This window comes from Coturnix japonica, chromosome 14, assembly GCF_054131305.1.
Source record: "Coturnix japonica strain WE chromosome 14, WE-NBRP24, whole genome shotgun sequence".
Lineage (NCBI taxonomy): Eukaryota > Metazoa > Chordata > Aves > Galliformes > Phasianidae > Coturnix > Coturnix japonica.
In genome coordinates, this window is record NC_140676.1 from 16,418,142 (window position 1) to 16,437,585 (window position 19,444).

At 45.3% G+C, this 19,444-nt stretch overlaps 2 long non-coding RNA genes across 2 annotated transcripts; one reads left to right on the forward strand and one right to left on the reverse strand.

The window, feature by feature from the left end:
• Positions 1-326: 326 nt before the first annotated feature.
• Positions 327-1,314, reverse strand: LOC107318530 (uncharacterized). Its single transcript, XR_001557398.3, has 2 exons — positions 1,125-1,314; positions 327-465 (listed from the first exon to the last, which is right to left on the reverse strand). It is a non-coding gene; the product is annotated as an uncharacterized LOC107318530 (long non-coding RNA).
• On the forward strand, positions 394-5,450 carry LOC146758474 (uncharacterized). Its single transcript, XR_014934437.1, has 3 exons — positions 394-643; positions 2,462-2,621; positions 4,367-5,450. It is a non-coding gene; the product is annotated as an uncharacterized LOC146758474 (long non-coding RNA).
• Positions 5,451-19,444: the final 13,994 nt, after the last annotated feature.

Consider the following 19,444-nt stretch of genomic DNA (forward strand, 5'->3'; position numbering starts at 1 on the left):
AAGCTTTAGGCCCAACAGATATTTGACTGTTATTTTTTGCACGTGCTGTATTTGCTTATTCAAGTCAGGGAGGGGGAGCAATCTAGCAAGGGTTGTCCTTTTTTTCCTCTCTGATGCGTACCTACTGTAGATAAGAGCCAGGAACAGGAAGCTGAGGGGTGAGGTGGCAAGTCATTTGCATTGGAAATAGAAGCTGAATGTGCATTTCCCCACTCTTGCCATCAATCACTCAAACTTCCTGTATGCTGTGAAATAAAGGAGTGGAGTTTGCTTGCTCCCCACTTCCCCCTGGGATGGAAACACTCATTTGTTTCACTGTCAAGAAATGCTGATCGCTCAAAGCATTCTCTTTCCTAGATGCGTTCCATTCAGAAGCTGAACTTTTTGGTGTCCTCCAGTTTGGACTTCAGAAATGTCTTCAGATGTCTTGCAGATGTGAGGAGTCACTCTGCTGGTGCTACAGCTCTGTAAGGGAAGGAAAGGTGCTGCTGAAATACAGAAGGGCCCTCAGCAAGTTGAACAGATACGCCATTGCAGAGCACTGGCAAATACTCTTTGTTCTCTAGTTGTTTTAACTTGTTTATGTGATCTCACACCTGATAGAGTGCAGTGAAGGCCACGTCCTGCTTGTCATTGGAAACCTGTGAGTATTTTATGGGACTAACAAATATATTGGAATAGATAGAGCAGCATGTGTTGACTGTTATTTACAATTTAGCTCTGCTGGAAGGCATGGGGACAGTAGCAGAGATGTAGATTGTAGGACTGGGAAAGGAATAGAGGGAGGAAAAAAGAGGAAAAAGAGGAAGAAGTGGGACAAACAGGCAAGTGAATGAAAGTTACCTGTCTCAGAGCAAACAGCATAAATGAAATAAATGTGGAAGAATTCGGGTAGCTCCACCCGGCAGAGACTCAATTGAAAATGACCAGCAAATGTCTGTGGTTTTTAGATGGTGTCTTGGTCCCTGGTTAAGAAATTCCTGTTATTTACCACTCTCTAATTAGCCAAATTCTTGTCCTGCACAAGAGGAACTGACTTAATTCCTTTGTGGAGGCACTCAGGCAATGGACAGTTCTGAACTTTGGGGGATAACCCAAGTAATGGAGCATTAAAAAGCTCTTACGTGACTTCAGCATCCTCTGACATCTGTGGGAAACTTGGTTACAGCATGGTGTTTCCAAAACTTCCATGTGATGGCTGGGAGCGAAGTGATGATACTATTCAGTTCAATTGCTCTGACAAAGAAGCTGGTGAGGAGCCGTGTCCTTGGAGCGCAGTCATGGCCTGGAAACTTCTATTGGCCGTGGGGGACTGAAGCCCCATTCCCTTGGGTTGTGAGCTCAGCAGCTTTTATGAGCTCAGCCATTGTGGGTCTGGGCAGAATACACAGGAGAGGCCTGTCGGGAAAACCCAAGGGCTGGAAGGAAATGCTGTTGGTGACTCAAAAGGCAGAGCTCTTCCTTTTGTTGATGTTGGAGTTGAGCCACACAGACATGTCCTTCCATAATTATCTACTAGTTGCTTGTAGCTCATGCTTTTTAACCTCAGGCATCATCATGTGTTGCCCACACCCCACCATGTGAGGCTGGAATCCACACCAGGAGCTCAGGTATCACATTGATGCAGACTCTGATAAGCACAGATGTGTTTGCTGCTGAGATGCATTCAGCCCAATGCATAGGTATGTACTGGGAATGTACAGATGTTGTGACAATGCAGGCAGGCCATGGTCAGCAGTCGTTGTGCTGCTGTCCTGCGCATGGGATTGTATGCACATAAACACCCAGCAAGATGTGTCACTAACGGCTCGGTTTGAGCCTGCTGAGGGAGTGTGGGCTGGTTAGGAAGTGTGGGTGGGGGAAGGGATGAATGGATGTCAAAACATCCTGACAGAGGGAGAAAAATCTCCGCCGAGTCCCGTGTTGAGCAACAGAGACCCTTAGCGGTCACCTGGAGAAAGACACGGGTGCTGAGCTCAGTGCTGTGTCAATGTTTGCTTTCTCCCCACTTGCCAATTTCAGACCTGAATTTAAGTAGTAACTCTAGCAATAGTAATTATTAAAGAAAAAAGACTCAGATTAATTTGTTTTAACTGCAGTGCATTATTTAATTTGTTGTTACTTTTCATTTTTAACAGCCTATTTTGAAATGGGAAGGTGCTTTGTAAAATTGGTATGTTTTCAATCCTTATTGATTACCATTTGATAGTGCTGTATTTCAAGGATCATCACAATTACTGCCTTCTTCTGAGAAGTTATTACTTCTGCTTGTTACGTAAAATTCATGTTTTTATGCTTCCATCCAATTATAGCACCACCTCTTCTCCCTTACTTCCAACCAGCCCAGTGTCTGGTGTACCTGAATTGAGTGTATGTGTTAGCTCACCTGGTTCTGTGATGCTCTCACTCACTCTTCTGACCAGCGCACAGATAATTAGATAAATATTCTTTATCCCTGTAGGAGTTATTTCCATCTGATTACTCTTTGCTGTGAGTGAACCCAGTCCACCCATGCACACTCTGGCTCTGCAACAGCACTGCCTTCCTGCCCCAGGAGGACTGCTGGGATCCATGGACTTCCAACAGCTTTTTCTGACAACATCTTTTCTAGAATCACTCAGGTAACAACCAGCACTTGACACATCATCCCAATTCCAGGGCTCTTTGTGGGGTTTGCTTGCTGTCCTAGTGCTCAGGACCTGCTGCCTTCCAGGGGATCTGTTGCAGCTTGAAGAATGGCAGGGTAGGGATCAGAAATGATGGGCTGCACATCTTGAGGGGTTGCTCATTTTGGGTAAGTCACTTTGGGTAAATCTCATGGGGGCTTATAAAATAAAGATAATAGTCTGACTCACCTTTGCCAAGAGCTTAGAGAACTCAGCTGGGAAGTGTTTTGAAAGAGCTATGCTGTTACAGCGATGCTGCCATTGTCTGCCATCCCCAAACCTCTGTTACAACTTTGCCAGCAGGATTTCTGCTGGTCTGGTGTAGAGCAGAGCAATACACTGCAGAGCTCTCCCTTATTTTGCTGTCTTTTCCAATGCTGTTCAGCCACAATGTATATTACCAAACCATTACAGCTATTGCTAGGGTGCTGTGTGTTGTCACACAGTTTCCTGGGTTCCATGGGAACCTACTGAAATTTCCTGGAAGTGACAATTCAAAATTAAAACGATCCTGCAAAATAAATCCAGAAAGCTGAGATTTTTTCTCATCCCAAGTTCCCTTCTGCATTGTGGTACTGGCATTTATTACCTATTGGTACTGTAAGTAGTACATTTTACACAGTCATGAGCTGTTGCTGCATTAAGAGAAGCTGCAAAGGAGGCAGCATGCCAAAAGGTGGATAGGTGGGTTTAGAAGAACCGTGTGATTCTGAACAACCTCTCTGTAACTGGAGAAAAGACTCCAGTAGAGATCAGACCTTGAGGTTAGCATCTTGATCGCTGTTAGACTTCTTCCTACAGCTTTCAACTCTTGGTCAACTGTCAGAAGAGTTGTCCTGAGTAAATAGTCTCCCACTGAGCAGCTTGCTCCTTTGCCACAGGGGCCTCTGCTAGGGATCTGCCTTATACTGAAGCCCAGCATGGGCACTGACAACTGTGGTTTGCTTACTGGTTCATAGAAAGTCTGTGTCTGTAGCAGATGATGTGTGTAACACGAGTGGTGATTGTTTCTTTAAGGCCCCCGTTGACTCTCCTTCCCTCTCCATTGCTGCTCTCTTGATATTACTGCTGATACAGATTTTTTCTCTTGTTCAATTTCAGTGCACCTGCTCATATAAACAAGACTGCAGTGGGTTTGCTCAAACTGAGCTTATATGTAATAACAGAAGCAGCACCCCTAAAGCATATTCCTATGTACAGAGGAGTCATTAATACAGAGAATGAAGCCTGGCTTAGGCAGTTTGGATGCCTGGCTTAGGTGACCCACAGAAGCTAGTCACTAAGTTAGGATATTCCCCGAGTAAAAGGTCAGATCAACTGTTACGGGAAGCTGTGGGGATGTTTTAGAGGGCTTGAAGTCAAACAGGAGGCTTTCCTATCATCCTTTCAGATCTAGATATTCAGCCTACCTATGCATCTTCATTACTGCATTATACACTCAGTGTAAACCTAACTACCTATATATGCTAAAGGCAAAGCACTCAGATTCAATTTTACAAAAGACAAGCTGACTTGAAACATGAATTACTGTATTACACTGTACCTGAGCCTTCAAGACAGGCTTGTACTCAAGCAGCTACATGTAAGTTGCATTGCCTTCATTCCTGCTTCAACCTGAGTTAGCTATCTTGGGTTAGCCAGCCTATAGAAAGAACATATCCTTATAGTTGTTTTTTTCCTTCACATTTCTGTGTAACCAGACGGACTTAAAGATGGATGGGAAGACCTTGGTGGCCAACTTTCATGAGGCTGTGCCATGTGGGAACTGGGTATTAGAAGCTGTTTGAGAGGCTGGCAAATGGATGGAGAAGCCTGAAAACACTGAGGCAGCAGAGCGTGGTTAAGATAACCCAGAACTTATGCAATAGAATACATTTTAGGAGAGTCGTGATGACTAGAGGGTGTGATTTAGATTCTCTATGGGCTGGAGAGCCTATGAAAAGGACAAAGTGAGCAGTTGCCTCTCAACACCTTCACTGCATCTGCCCACTGAGTCAGTGCATTCTTCTTGCCTGTTGGAGTTGTCGTGGAAACACTACCATGTGAAGTGTCTGTGATGCCATGCTCTGTGCCTGGAGAAGGAGCTACTTGATCACATAAGTGGATAGAGGTGAATCTACAGCTAACTTCTGAAACGGAGGTGTGATCCCTGGCTGGCCCTTCCCCCTCCCAGCTCTGTGTGGTGGACCTCCCAAAGTGCTCTGCCTGACACACTGCTGACTCTATTTTGTGCTCTTGACTGTTCCCCGTGGCTTAGAGGTTCAAGCACCTTTCTTCGTCTTCCCCAACTCATGTGGGAAAGCAGGGCTAAGAGTCCTGGCCCAGGCCAATGCAATGACTCAAGAAGAAGCTGAAGTGCTCCCCGGGCCTTGTGAACTGACCAAAGCAACTGCTGAGGTTCAAAGCTTTATTTCAGGGAGGGCAGGGTTACCTAGAGCCTGGGTGGGGGTTAATCAATGTACATTCATCATTAATTTATGCATGTAAGGGGCTTCTTGAGTACAGTTGTCATGCTGGTTTTGATAATGCTAACTCGATCCACCCTGCCAGCTGCTGTGATGTCGCGGTAGTCTGTGTTGCTGCGTGCAGAATTATGGTGCTTTTGTGGGAATATTATGTTCCCTGAATAGAGCCCCACAGAGCAATTTGCTTCATCCTTACAAACCCATCCAAATAACTGGCAGTGCCTTACAAATACAAAACAATCGAGAAAATAAATGTATTATACTGTACATCTGTGACAAAACAATGCTTTCATGTGCAAAGAGAAATGTGTTTGTTTAACTTACGGTTTCCCATTTGGAAATAAATGCATTCATTTAAATTAAAATGGGACGTTCTTCACTATTACAGAATTTTGCATGCCAGATGTAAGAAATATGCTGCTTGAAGAGCAGACTCAGAACTTGGAGTGGTTGGTATTACATGTGCTGGTTTATCCTTGATGCTGTCTCTCTTCCTGCAGGGTGTTCTTCACCTGAGTAGGACATTTCTGCCTTTGCATGAACAGTGTTGTCTCTAGGAAAGGTTTGGGAGTGAGATTCTCCCTTTTGTGGCAGCCTTGTGTCTTAGTGCATGCTGGAAAGCCTACTTTTCATCTGGGTTGTGCTTAGGAGAGAGTGCTAAAACTGACTGATCTGCTTCAGAGCTTTGCACTACTGTGACCATGGGATGGATTGGCTTCCTGCAAAAACCATGGCAGCCCAGAGATATTTAATTGGTTCTGGTTTTTGTGCTAGAGAAATGTTAGTCTCATTTATATGCAGCAATGGAAATGAGAGATAGATGGGGGGGGAAACAATCAATGAAATACAAGTTGGACGTTCCAATATTTGTTTTTTAGAATGTGCCACATTAAATGTGCCTTTTAAATGTTTGAGTTCTTGTAATGAAAGCCTGCTGCATTTCAGTTTACACATAAGCTTAACATCATCAAGCCAAGTTTGTTCTGGGAGTTAACATTTGCATTTTTGAAAGCAGCAGCCTAATCCAGAGTAAGACCAGATGAGAGGACTTTAATACAGCATGTTATGAGCTGCGGGCTGGTAGGTGTGAGCATCCCCAGACAGATACTGAAATTCATTTGGACAGTTTTCCAGGAATCCACAGACTTCTGTGAACAAAACTGAAGATCACTGCTACCAGTAGTAGGAGTTGTCAACTGGATTTCCACCCTGGTGTGATTACTAGAAGGAGAAACGGCCAAGAAATAATAAATACACTTGATTTCTTTTTAACCTGCACTTTTGATATCAGTGCTCAGACCATCTTCTAGATTCATTATTCTTCCTTAATTTAAGAATTTTTTCCAGTTATAGATGGGGGTGATGAAGGTAGCAGTTCTAGCCCTCTGCCCACATTGGCTGACCAGGGCTGTAATGCAGTGGTGTTTTTCAGGTGCAATCAAATCAGTGCAAGCATGTGATTATATTGTCGTTTAGTTGCTTGGGGGCCACAAGAGATGAAAATAACAGTTCAGCAAGCCTGGCATTAATAAATGCTCTTCAGCTCACTTTGGAAACATCATAGTTTGCATCTACCCCATCTAAAGTACAAATATCTTGTATCCAGCCAGGGAATGCATTACATGACACCCGGCAGGAAACGTGCTGCATTTCTGAAAGCCAACACCAACGTATTGACTAAGAGACCAACAGGGCTATGCAGCAAGGGTAGCTGGGCCCAGCTCAGTTTTTCCTCTGGACTGATTAATCAAATACTTCAAATAATTGCTGCAGGTGTGATTAATGTCAGCATGTCAGCAGCACAGCTCATTGCCCACAAGACTAAAATAACTCTTAATGTTTGTAGGTTTTTTTTCCCAAATCTGTAAATATGTTAATTATTTACTCTGATCACCTCTCTTATCTTGTTCTGCTTGTAAATGAATGGAAATATTGATCCCAGAATGGTTTTGGGTGCTGCCTGTTTTGCATCGGTCTAATTAAGGCTTTGACTGTGACCCTATTTGCTCCTTCTAACCATACTTTTGGCTTTGCTTTTGTAGGTATCTTGAAGCTGGGGCTGGGAGGGATCATTAGGGCATAACTGACCTCCAGGATCTGTAGGATTTCCTTGTCCTAGCTCTACTTAAGCCATACTTACTGCTCTACTTAAGCCATACTGGCTCTTTGCAGCTGTGTCTTCTTGACCACATCTCTTGATAGCAGACTCTACCACCCAGTGGCTGTAATTGTTAAAACAATCTTCTGTTTTCTCATTGAACTGTTCCCTCAGCTTCAAGCTCCATCTTATTCCTCAGGTTGTCAGTCTGTGAATGCGCTGTTCCTCACATGCATACAGTCTATGTTTTAATTAAACAAGTTGCTGTAATACGTTTCTCCACCATGACAGAGTGATGTTAGAAGGCTGCAGATTCACTGATGGAGATGTTTGGTTGCATTAACCACCATGGAGCAGAGACCTGAATGCCTCCTAGACTGCTTGGCTTAGCTAACACTTGTGTACCCAGCCACTGCTCCACCCCCAAACAGCAAAGCTTCATGAGTTGCTAGCAAAATGTGGGCCTCCTCGCCACAGACAGAAGAATGCCAATGTTGGGAACAGCCACTGAGCTGCCCCTGTAAGGAAGACGTCTTGTACCACACTGGTCTGGGCCTTATGCTCTGCCTCCTTTCTCAGTCCAGAGTGGATGCAAGTCAGACGTGCCCCTCAGCTCTGGAGCTATACTATTTGTATTAAACTGCAGAGACTCATGTTTGCCTTGGAGAGCTCTCATGGAGAGTTGAAATGGTGGCTGTAGCATTCCCTTTGATTCCTTTTTCCTTGTACGCTGAAACTCCAAAGTTGCTCTTTATTAAAGGAAAACATGACAATTTGGCCAGTAAATCGCATCTGTGTGTCATGGGTTTTGTCTCAGCTCCTCTCTTATGCAAGATGATGGGCTTGAGCAGCCTGGACAGTGACTGTCAGAAACAGCCTTTCAGAAATGCAGTACCAGCCTTCAAATCCTAAACCATCTGTCATGGTCAAATTAATGTAACCTTCTCTCTGCTCCTGGTGAGAGATGGGAAGTAAAACAGCAGCAAGTTCTTGGTCCAGTAGGATCAGTCTGGTAAAATGCAGGAAGCATTTCTGCTTCTGGGTTTGGTAGCTGGTTGTGCTTAGTAAGTAACATCCTGAGTGTCAGATGGGCAAGCAAAGCCTGTGCTGCCAGTGGACGTGGCTGGTACTGAGATGGGAGCGCAAGACTTGATACTGGGAGGGCAAGTGGTTGTGCTTTGTGCTCTAACAACCCAGCTCTGAAGCAGTCATTGCCAGATGCCATCATGGGAACCTGGCTGCAGCTCAGCTGCTTGAAAGCTGATAGGTTTCCTTGTAGCTCCTGAATATAGCTGTATTTTCTGGCAGCTGAAGAAAATGACTTTGAAAAATAATAGCAGCTTTTAAGTCAAATTGGTGTCAACATTCACTCCAGGCTACTTGAAGCTAATCAGTTTAAGTTCCTACTTGGCAAATGGAATGCCTGTCTTGCTGCCCTCCCTCTCCTTAGCCCAATTCTCATAACTGGTGATTGTTTTTTTCACCATCTCTTTCTAGTGTGTGTAGTCAGGGAAGATGTTTGGTTGCTGAGATGTAGGTTCTGGTATATTATTGAAGGTACCTGCACAGTCTGTGTGAGCTTGGGCTTCCATTTTTTCTTTCTCTTTCTTACAGGTTCTCTCTAGTTAGAAGCAGAGGAGATAAAAATCAAAAGCTGGTGAACCTTTAGCACCTGCCATAAGCACAGTTCAGCTGATGATAACCACCAGTCACTGCTCTCAGCAAGAGACCTGATTCCACCCATCACGCTTGGACTGAGATAGGTGAGTAGTGAGGATCCGTGGGGGAGCCATTACAGGCTTTTCCAAGTGAACTGAAAAAGGAAAGAAGCAAAGCAGCTGCTGAATAGGGAGAATCAGGAGAGTAAGTGGTAGATGGGCTGATGAAATAATGCTGTCTATAACCATGAATAAGTAACAGCATCACAGGAGGCATTCAGGGCAACAATTTTGGAGAGTTAAAATGGAGGTTAAGGATTACATTTAGGATTAGAAAAATCAGGATCCCTAAGGCATGCTCAGTGAATGCTAATGGCATAGGCAAAATCAGGTGTGCCAGAAGTAATCAGGTGCCTAGTAATTAGATAGTATGATGTAGATATGGACGTGACTCATTTCTTTCTGCTAACAACACCAGTGTGTATGATATCTATTACACAAACACCTTATGGAAGTACATAAGAAGTTACTATATATTCAGGCTGACTTCTTGGATTTATGGAAGTGTTAGAATTTGCTGTGCTGTGAGAAGGTTTCTTCTGGCATCACTTTATCACAGCTCCTTAGTTCAGCTCCTGTATGACTGCGGCTTGCACACGAGGCTTTCTGGTCACATGGAGTGCTTAGTGTGAATGCTGTGCGTTTGACTGAAGCTCCTCCTGCCTTTCCCTGAATGTTCGTGGAGAGTGCTGACTGTACTGGTACGCAACGCAGCTGTTGGTGAATGAACAAAGTGGAAAAGGAAGAATGAGTGAGTTTTCCTTTGTCATCCTTTTCAGAATGCAGAAGAATACATTAGCAACCTCCAGAGGGAGTTTCTCTTCTCAGCTGGTCCTTAGGCATGGTGAATGATACCCCAGGGAATCTCTTGACACGTGAATCAATTTTACTTGATTCTGTCATGATCCCATGTGATCACATTTGCTTCCTGATTGGTTTTAAAAGACTAGGCTTACTTAATGCTAGTTTTATGTGAGGATGTCAGACACTGCGGAAGAGCTAGTGCAGTGCACTCAGTTCTGGCTGTGCAGCTTGGGGCTTGAGTGATGAACCTCCCAGTTGGGTTTGAGACTGCTGAGCTGTGACTGCTGAGCCACGTGTGTGATGTGGGGGCCAGGTAACACAGTCATTCCTTCTCTCTTCTGGAACCTTATCACATCTGCTGTGTAAAGGCTGACTGAGTTGTTTTGTAAATCTCAGCAATAAAACGTGTCCACAGTCTTCTAAATAAAGGAAGAAAGAGACGAGGGCATAGAATGATTATGCTGGTGAAAGAAAGGAAGACTAGTGGAGTCTGAAAGAGATGTGTGAAGGTAAGCAATGGGCCTTCTGAAGCAGAACAAAATGCATTATTATTTTTAATGGAAATGCAAAAAAGGCTTTGTAGAAGGTCTGGGCAGAGAATGAGTAGAGAAAATGTTAATTCTATTTTGCAAAGTTGATGGGAATGAAGTTGGCTTTGTTCCACTGTTCAGGCAAATGGATATGGCAGCTGGAAAGAACTGGCTGGCAGGGGATGGCAGGAACCTCACATGGGGACTGCACGTCACACCTGCCAGTCTGTGTTCCCATTTGTGCCACAGAAGCCTGTTGTGCAGTTCTGAAGTTCCGAGTTCCAACGGCAGGAAGATGTCTCAGCAATGTTAGTGAGATGCTAGTGTTAGCATTCTTGCTGGCCCTCTGGCTTGAGTTTCAAACCTGACCAAGCAATGAGTTTTCTCTGGCTCACTCAGTCCCTACACAACCTTTCTGGCTGAGGTCTCTCTCCATTCAGCATTCTTCCAGCATGCTTGAGTCTTTCTGCCTTTAGTAAACTTCTCGAATGTGAGGTTTGTAACAAACAAGAAGGATCTGTGGAAACCATGAGCTGAAACATGAGAAACATTTTGCTCTGAGAGCCTTAAGGGAGAAGCTGCTGCATAGTGGTTTCACCATCAAACCCAAGTGTGTATGGAGGAGTTCACCTGTATTAACTCTATTCCAAATTGCTAGGAGCCAAAGCTCCACTTGCCTTCGTGTTTGTTGATGAGATCCTGATGCCACCACAAGGGAGCAAATGCCCATAAATTTTCACAGACTGAGGTCCTCTCTCTTCCTTTTTTCTGGGTTGGGCACTTAAAGCTCTGTTGGCAAAAGCGACAGTAATCTAGCTAGGCTAGGTGACAGTGGTGTCATACAGGACATTCCTGTAGTGCTTGGCACTGCTTATAAAGTGGTCCCTGCTTGCTATTCCAGAGGCTGTTAGAGAATGTGACACAGATAAAATAAATTAGAAACAAAGTCAGCGTCCATGGGGAGAGCATTCCCAAGAAAAGCATTTGCTGAGAAAGAGCGTTTACTCTGCTTCGGGCAAAGTCAGAAGTAATTAAACATCTTAGTGAAGCAGTACAAGTGGGCACACTTCGTAAAAGAGGTTAATCTATCAGGCAGGAAGAATCTCAAACCTGAGAATAAACAGCTCCAAGAGAGCAAGTGGTGAAAGTCTGAGGCACTGAAGGTAGTTCTGTCGTCTTAGTGGCTCGAAGCAGTGGAGAAATGGAACTGGTGGAGTGGATTCTTCCTGCCTAACCAAAGCACTTCTATAAAGGTATCAAGCATTTTCTGCTGAAATAGAGGTAACTCAGCTCATAGCTCATCTGCCAGGTAGGCCCCTATGTGCGAGTGGGCTGAGTCTGAGCCTTTGGCCCAGCATGTTGTGGAAGGCTGAAGTACCAAGTAGGAAGTCCTTTGACCTTTTGACTCAGAGCTCCTTCACCTTGAGCAGTCGTGATGGTGTGTGAAGGAGCAATAGCTGTTCCTTGACAGTGGTGCAGACAGAAAGACACCATAGCTTGAAAACTGCTTGAGTGTGTATGGGGAGAAGTATTTTTAGTGTGTCCCCTTTGAGGGGAGAGAAATGGACTGGGCTGGAGGTGCAGATGGTCATGTACATGACATGTACATGAGTGGCCTGGGCTACCTGGAACGCTTTCATTGCCACTTGGTGAACTGGAGTTTGTTGTGATACGTTGCAGCAATGACCTGTTACAAGCATGGGATAATTTTAAGCCCTCCTGGATTTGCAGAGAAGAAAGCTCAAGTATGGTGTCTTTGAGGCAGTGATTTATTTAGATAATCAGCAGGGAATGAGTAAAGGAGTCATGGCTCACAAAAGCTGGAGACTGTCCATAAAGTACCAGACATCTGGGAAGATGGGATATAGCTGCCCCAGCCCAGATCTATACCCCCGTTTGAACAGCTGCCTGGCTGATCAGTGCCATGGAGAGGAATGGGGGGAAGGAGACCTTACCTATGGCCAAAGACAGGAGCAGAAATCCAGAGCTTGGCTGTGGGGTTTGAGCCTAGAAGTGCCCAGAGCTTTAACAGAAGGTGCAGAGGGCTGAAGGTAGAGACCTGGAGGATTAGAGGGAATGTAATTGGACTGAGCCTGTAATTCTGTGCATTAGGATCTGGCATAAAATGAAGTGCTTAGGCATGATCTGGTTCCATTCAAGAGCTAATGGGCAACTGTGAGAATGCAAGCGAGTGCAAATAAGGATATGAAACAAAAATCTAACCTCGATTTGCTCTTGTGCTGCAGTTTTTCTCTGGTCAGATACTAGTTCACAGAGAAGGATGCATGCTTTTCTCCTGTCTTTGTGACGGCCTTAGTTTTGGCAGTGGGGAGTTGGAAAGAGGGATTTTGAAGTGTGAATTTCATCTAACAGTGAAAGACAGACTCCTCAGGGACAGGCAGAGCACCTCCCCGAGGGAGCATCTGAGGTTGGTAGTTGACTAAGTGGGTAATGTGGAGAGACTTAGGTCATAATAATGGTCTGTGATAATGTTTAATAGAAAGCAGTGGTGAGCTGGTTGTTTCCAGGGGATTTAACTCCCCTGGATGCATGACCTTGCAGAGCTCAAGCTTTCCTAGCATGAAGTTATGCTGCATACAGAGATGCTGGGGTCTCTGGATTGTTGCATAACTTCCCTGGGCACAGCTGCTTGCTGTGGCACAGGTGTAAGGTAGGACTGTTTTCACCTGATGGGAAATAGGTAACAAATGGTGCATCCCAAGGTGCATCTGATTCTTTGTGCCAAGTCCTTTTTTCCTCGAGATGTACCTGTGCCAGGATGGGTTGGACAGTCTCTCAGGCTGTGTGCTCTGGTTCTGGCTCAGATAGATTTTCCCTACTTACGCCTGTGTGCAGTATAGGCTCTGGGCATTCAGTATGACGTCCGTCTGGCGTTTCAAGTGGCAGTTTGAACAGTGCCAGGGTCTCTGTGAGCGATGCTGTGTGTGTCCTGGTATGAAAACAGGAGTGTTTGCTTTTCACAAAAGGCTCTGGCTGAATCCTGAGGTGACAAGGAGCACGTTTGCTTCCCCTACAGCCCACCAACATTAAGCATTTACTCTGCAATAGCCAGTGCCCAAGGCCTGGTTTCTATGCAGGGTCTGTAGGGAGGGAAGCGAGAACAAAAAGAAAAGGAGGTTTTAGGATTTGCTTTTGCAATGGCAGTTCATTCTGATCCTTTGTGTATGTGCTGGCAGAGTGCAGGAATGGAGGGGATGCCACTGCTTCATTCAGTGCTCTGGACGACTAATGGACCTTGACAACTGCAGCACAACATGCAAACTATTAAAAAGGGAGGACTGATTAAAGCCCCAGCCATCCCGGCATTCCCCTGGGCTCTTAACCCCGTGTTGGAGCTGAGCAGCCTAGCAATGCCTCCTCCCTGGCTGCACAATTAACATCTCTTGTCACTAATTGATTCCTGTGGTGCTCACAGGACAATTAGAATTTAAATTGCCTTTTACAAAGGTCATGAAAACATGATAAAAGACGAATCTATTAGGAAGGATCACTCAGGAGTCTCTCTCCTTTTCCACAACAGTGGCTGCTGGTTATTGCACAGACATGAGTGAGGGGAGCTAGAAAAGTGGTTCAGGTCTTGGGTTCATTCCTTGCTGAGTGTAGCTCATGGCAGAGGCTCAATTCTCCGAGTATTCTTGCACTGAAGGTGTCACTTGATTATTTTTTTGCTGCTTCTTTTAGGAGCATCTGTGTCTATAAATGCTCACTTTTTCTCTTTTGATAAATTTTGAAATTGCTATTTTTTCCCATTAACTCTTGAATTCACTGCAGGGGAACTCACAAGAGGGGAAGAAATCCCTTTGCGATGGAAGGTGAAGGGTTTGCCTTCACAGGGCCAAGCTGTCCTAGAAGCAGCCCATCTTCACGTTCAGAGAGGAAAATAGTTAAAGCCTGGCATGACTCCCTGGAAAGCAAAGGCTGCAAGGGAAAGGGCAGCTGAAGCTCTATCTGCAAAGGATGCATTGCATCATGGCTTGGCAAGCTGTTTGAGTTGTGCCACCAAAGCAGTATATGGTAGTTTGAAGTTAGGTGAGTAGCTGGTATTTTGCTGATAAATGGGAATATCCGAAGTTGTTACAGTCATGGAAACATTTGCCTCTGTCACCCTCAAGCCTCGGTGTTGAGAAGAGATTTAGAGTCTCGCATGTCGAATTTAAGGCAATGTTCTGTATTTGTTGTAAACACAGCTGAAATGGATCTTAGAAGACTACCTAATCCACCTGCCCTCTCCAAGGCAGGTTCAGCTCTACCTGTATCTCACCTCTGTTACCCAGGAAGCCACTCAAAGGCTCCTTTGCCACAGTGGTGATTGGGATGGGGCAGATTACCCCCCTGCAGGACTTAGGGCATCTTGTTTTTCACTCCTGCCTCAGAGACAGGATTCGAGACTCTAGGCTCTAAGGTCTGGATGCGGAGAAAAGCAGGCTTAAGTCCTGCAGTTTGGTGCTTTTTCTCCTGAATTTTCTATCCTTTCTGTGTGTGTTGTCAAGGAAGACAAAGTCTGAGAGACACCAGTGTGATCCAGGACCAGCTTTGTGCAGCTACAGAAATAGTTCATGCTGAGAGAGAGAGAAGCCAGCCAGAATGTCCAACTGCCCACCCCATCCTATCCCAGCGGCATCCCCATTATAAAAGACGCTGGCTGGCTATTTGAGAAACACATGTCCTTTCCAGGTCCTGCCTTTGACTTCTTGCTATTCTGGTTATTGAAATTGATTTTGCACTCCAGGCACGGGATTTTCCATTGCCAAGTTTTGTGTTGGAGATAATAGAAATTATGTTTCCACTCGCACGTAAATCTCAGGGATGTTTGTGCTGAGATGACTGGACAGTAAGTACAGGTGAAATTGCTCCTGTGATTGTTTCGGTAAAAATATTATATTGATGTAAGGTTTTATAAAGTGTGTTTTAACTGGTTTATACATATTTCTAACAGTCGCCAGATAGGTCGTTATTATTACTATTTTTTGTAAAAGAATAAATATAAACCTGTAAGCGAGGCATCTCGTTTCTCTCCCTGACAGCGTGGTAGATCAGCTGGCTTTGGGAGCAGTCCAAAGAGTGAGCAGTGAGACCACCCTGTGCTGTGCTCACACTGCAGGTTTGTGCTGGGGTTCAGCGAGGTCTCTCTGCTATTGCAAACCTCCCCATGCAGGGTGAGCACCAGGCTCTGAACTGCCTGTGGGATGGCCTTGTCTCCACTAAACCTTCCTATCACGAGTCAGTGCACACAGGACCTGGCTTTGAGAAGATTGTGGAAGAATAAGCAAAGGTGAATCTTTTGAGCTCTGAGGGCAAAACGGCCTGAGAAGGCTTCTTTGGCTCCCAGGGGCTGAAGGAGATGATAGTGGTAGTGTCAGGCCCACAGGGATCAGTTACTGGAGGCACTGTAGCCTTTAGGGTCTCTGTGTCTTAACCTGGCAGCTTTGTCTGCTCCCAGGAGGAGGAAGGGCTTGCTGTACCTTTTCAGAGCAAGTAAGATAATCTCTCATGGTCTGAAAGGATAAAGGAGCAGGGAGGGAGGACAGAGCAGTGGGGGGCTGGGGAGGGGGCTGGAGCCTACATCCACCTCAGCTACAGGCTGCTCTGGCGAGATGCTAATGTGCTCTGTCCTGCAGTCCTCACCTGGGCAGCATTCCCATGATCTGAAGGCCTTGATTAGCTTCCTGAACAGCTCTGTGTAGCATGGCCAGCTGGCTGCCAACCAGCCCTCTGCCATCTGCTACCCCGTGCCGCTGCTGTGCCTGCACCATGGGTGCCAAGATGCTGCCGTAGTGCCTTCCTGAGGGAAGCCCAAGCCCTGGGAAGTCAGGTGTTCTTCAGACTGTATTCTTCACACAGTAATGTGCCAGCCTAAAACAGCCAGGGCGTGCTGTGTGATGATTAGAGCACTGCAACGAGGAGAATGTATGCAAGGCGGCATTTTTTATGCGGCATCCTACCTGCCCTAACCCTCCTTTCTTTTATGCTTCGCACGTCTCGTGTCCTCGGCTCAAGGAATATCATTACTGCATGTCAGGCAGTGCACAGAGCGCTGAAACCTCAGCTTGAGTTGGAGTTTCAGGTACTGTTGAGCACCGACATTGTTTCTCTCCCAGAGACAGCCCTCCTGAGGGGGAGGTGCTCCACTTACCTCCTCCTTACCTTGCAGGGGCTTGGGGAGCTCAGCCAGCAAAGACTTGTAAATTGCTTGGAGATCATTAGGGGAAAAGTGCTGTGGAAGAGCAAAGTATTATTTATTAATGTGCCTCTGTCTTACAGTACCATAAATATCAAGGTTTTAATTGCTCAGACTTGTAATCTGAGTAACTTCCTGGATTTTTTTATTGCCTTGGTAAATAATTTCTTGGAGGAGCTGCTGCATGAAGCAGTGCAGGAGAGGAGCTCAAAAGCCAGGTCTGTTTGGTAGAAGACAAAGTACCACTTCCAGCTTTCCTCTGGCTGCTTTAATCCCTCCTGGCTCACTGCTGTCCTCTGCATCTGAGCTTGCTTTGTCTCTGTTCTTGTTTAAAGTCCCGCTTCTGCCTGTGAGAGGAGAGTGAGAATCTGTATTACAGTGATGAGCAAGAAATCCTGCATTACAAGGGTTCCTGGTTCACTTCAGCAGTATGCTACTACTTATGAACACTGGACATGCCTGAGAATGGCATCACAGCCGCCTTAGGGCACGGCACACACAGCATGCCCATCAGAAGGGCAGAGGAGGTGCCTGCCCAGGAGAAGTGTGATGCAGTTTACTATCTCTGTGCTTATAAAATTGCTGAGGTCAGGGTTTTTCTCTGCCTTTGAGAGCAGCTTAAAGATGGGCTGTATTAGGGACATATCAGCTGCCATTATGGCCATCCTACCTGGAACTGGGCCACGATGTTTCAGATACATATCTCTAAGCTGTGAGAAAGGAGGCAGGGCTGGTGTTGCAACAGGCTGAAGCCTTCTGTGTGCCTGATCTGTGGAGGATAATGTCAAATGCTGTGCTTGGTGGCATCGTGTCAAGCGATACACTGAGAACAACATGAAATATTGTGGTGTGTGGACTAGGAATTGAGCCTTTGGTGCACTATTTCCAATATACAAGGGAATTCCTTCACTCCTCAGTCTGCCTATTTTTTGTTTTAATTGCCTCAAACATGGCAAGGCTCAGCCTGCTCCTGTTCTCCCAGGTGGATGGGCAGCCAGCTGCTTGCTCGTGCATTTCTAAGCTGTGGGATAGGCAGTTCTAATACATTGTTCATAGGCCTCTGAGATTACCCCGTTTCATACAAAATGCAGCAGAAGCAGCGCCAATTGTCTGTGTTGTTTTTACTCTTCCCTAGCTTTGGCAGATCAGCACCAGCTTTAAAATGCTCGCGTTGCCTGTCAGTGAAATATAGAGCTGATCCGAAGACTTTCCTTTCTTCTGAGGTTTGAATAGCACAGCTCCCTCTCCCCTCCATGCTTCTTAGTTCATACTCTGCTAATTCCCAAACTTGCTGCAGGACTTTTTGTTTCCAACACAGCTGTCTCATATCAAACCCAAGAGGATAAAACTCCATTTCCATCCACATCACGAGGAAACCTTTAGGTAGGGTGATGAGCGTGTGTTCAGACAGTACTCAAGATGTGGCAATCAGACACTTTCTCTGTGGTCTTTGTAATAACACAGAGAAGAATAACCAATGTTGTGACCTTCACGCTGGGACCTTGAGTCCACCACTGAAATCCCTAATCTGTATGGGTTGGGCTTTTAGTTGGCAGCAGAACTTAAAGCTGCATCTGACATCTCTCGGTTGTAAGCATCCTCTTTTTTTGCTGCCTCAGACAATTTCACTTCCTGTTTCATTATCAGCATTCCCCAAGGGACTCAATTATGCCACCTGAGGCTGAAGATGGAAAACAAATGGTCCATGCTTCAAAGAAGAGAAAAGGTGTGTCAGGCCCGAATTTAAGCACAGAGGCAGCATTGTGAGGAAGCATGAAGACTTTCAAGAGAGGAGGCTGGTAACATGGGCTGCTGCTAAGCCAAGTGTGACATCCAGAGGCTCCTTAAGTAAATGTGAATGCATCTACATATGCTGAGGGGCTTGAAATGTGAACCAGGGGAAGATCTCCACTAATGATCTCCCACTGCATGGTCAATATCAATATCAACCAGAGCAAGTCCTAGTCCCTTTAGCTATGCCAACTATCTTTCATGTCAGTGATTCATGCACCTTCTATTTTGTTTTGGCTATGTGGTTGATATTGAAAAGATGCATTTTAAACATGTATAGAGCTTTATAGAGCTGTGCTTATGCTTACAGAGAGGGAATCCACAGCACAAAGCTATAGATGGAATGACACCTAAATGAAGAAGGAAGGAAACTGCACATTTTTTGATGCTGTGTAGCCTTGAAGTATTTTGAAACCTGGTGAAACTATTTGCAAAGGGAAATGTGTTTTCCTCATGCATTCTGGCTGAGATTTACTAAGGGTGTTGCAGCGTGACCACGAGCTGGAGGTGAGGAGATGTTGGTTTGCTATGCAGGAGCAACAGCAACTATAGCGTTGCTGATTTCACTAGGCAAGTTTTGGTGTTGCCTGTAGCATAAGGGTTATGGAGGAGGTCTGTTCACAAGGATGCCTTCAGAAGTGTGTCTGTAAGTGTAGGAACGATGGCTGGTCTTGGTCTGGGTTTTACTGGGGATGTGCTTAAAATCCAAGAGCTGGCTCTAAAAAACACTGTAATAAATGCAGAACTATTTGGTTATACACAGCAGACTTGCTGTAGAGAGGCTGAGGTTGTTGTCTCACATTTCTTTTAGCCACCTGAAATAAAGGGTACCTTCCACCTTCTTCTAAGAGGAAATACACTTAGGTGCTCTTAGCAGTGTCCTGCTCTTCCACTCTGTCTTGCTAGAAGCAGTGTATTATTTTCAAACAACAAATGGGAAATGCCTCTGGATTTTTGTTGCTCTTTTATAACCCCTCAGTCTTGGTATTACACTTGAGGCATCCTTGATCCATGAAAGTGAGCCCTTATTAATCCCATAATTCTGTCTCAGTTTAGGATCCCTGGCCAAAGGGAATGCTGCATGTGTTGGTTCCTAGGCTTGTGTTTGAGCCTAATGCTAAATGAATAGGAATGGAGGTTGGTTCTGTCTGCTGTGGCCTCACTCATACAAGA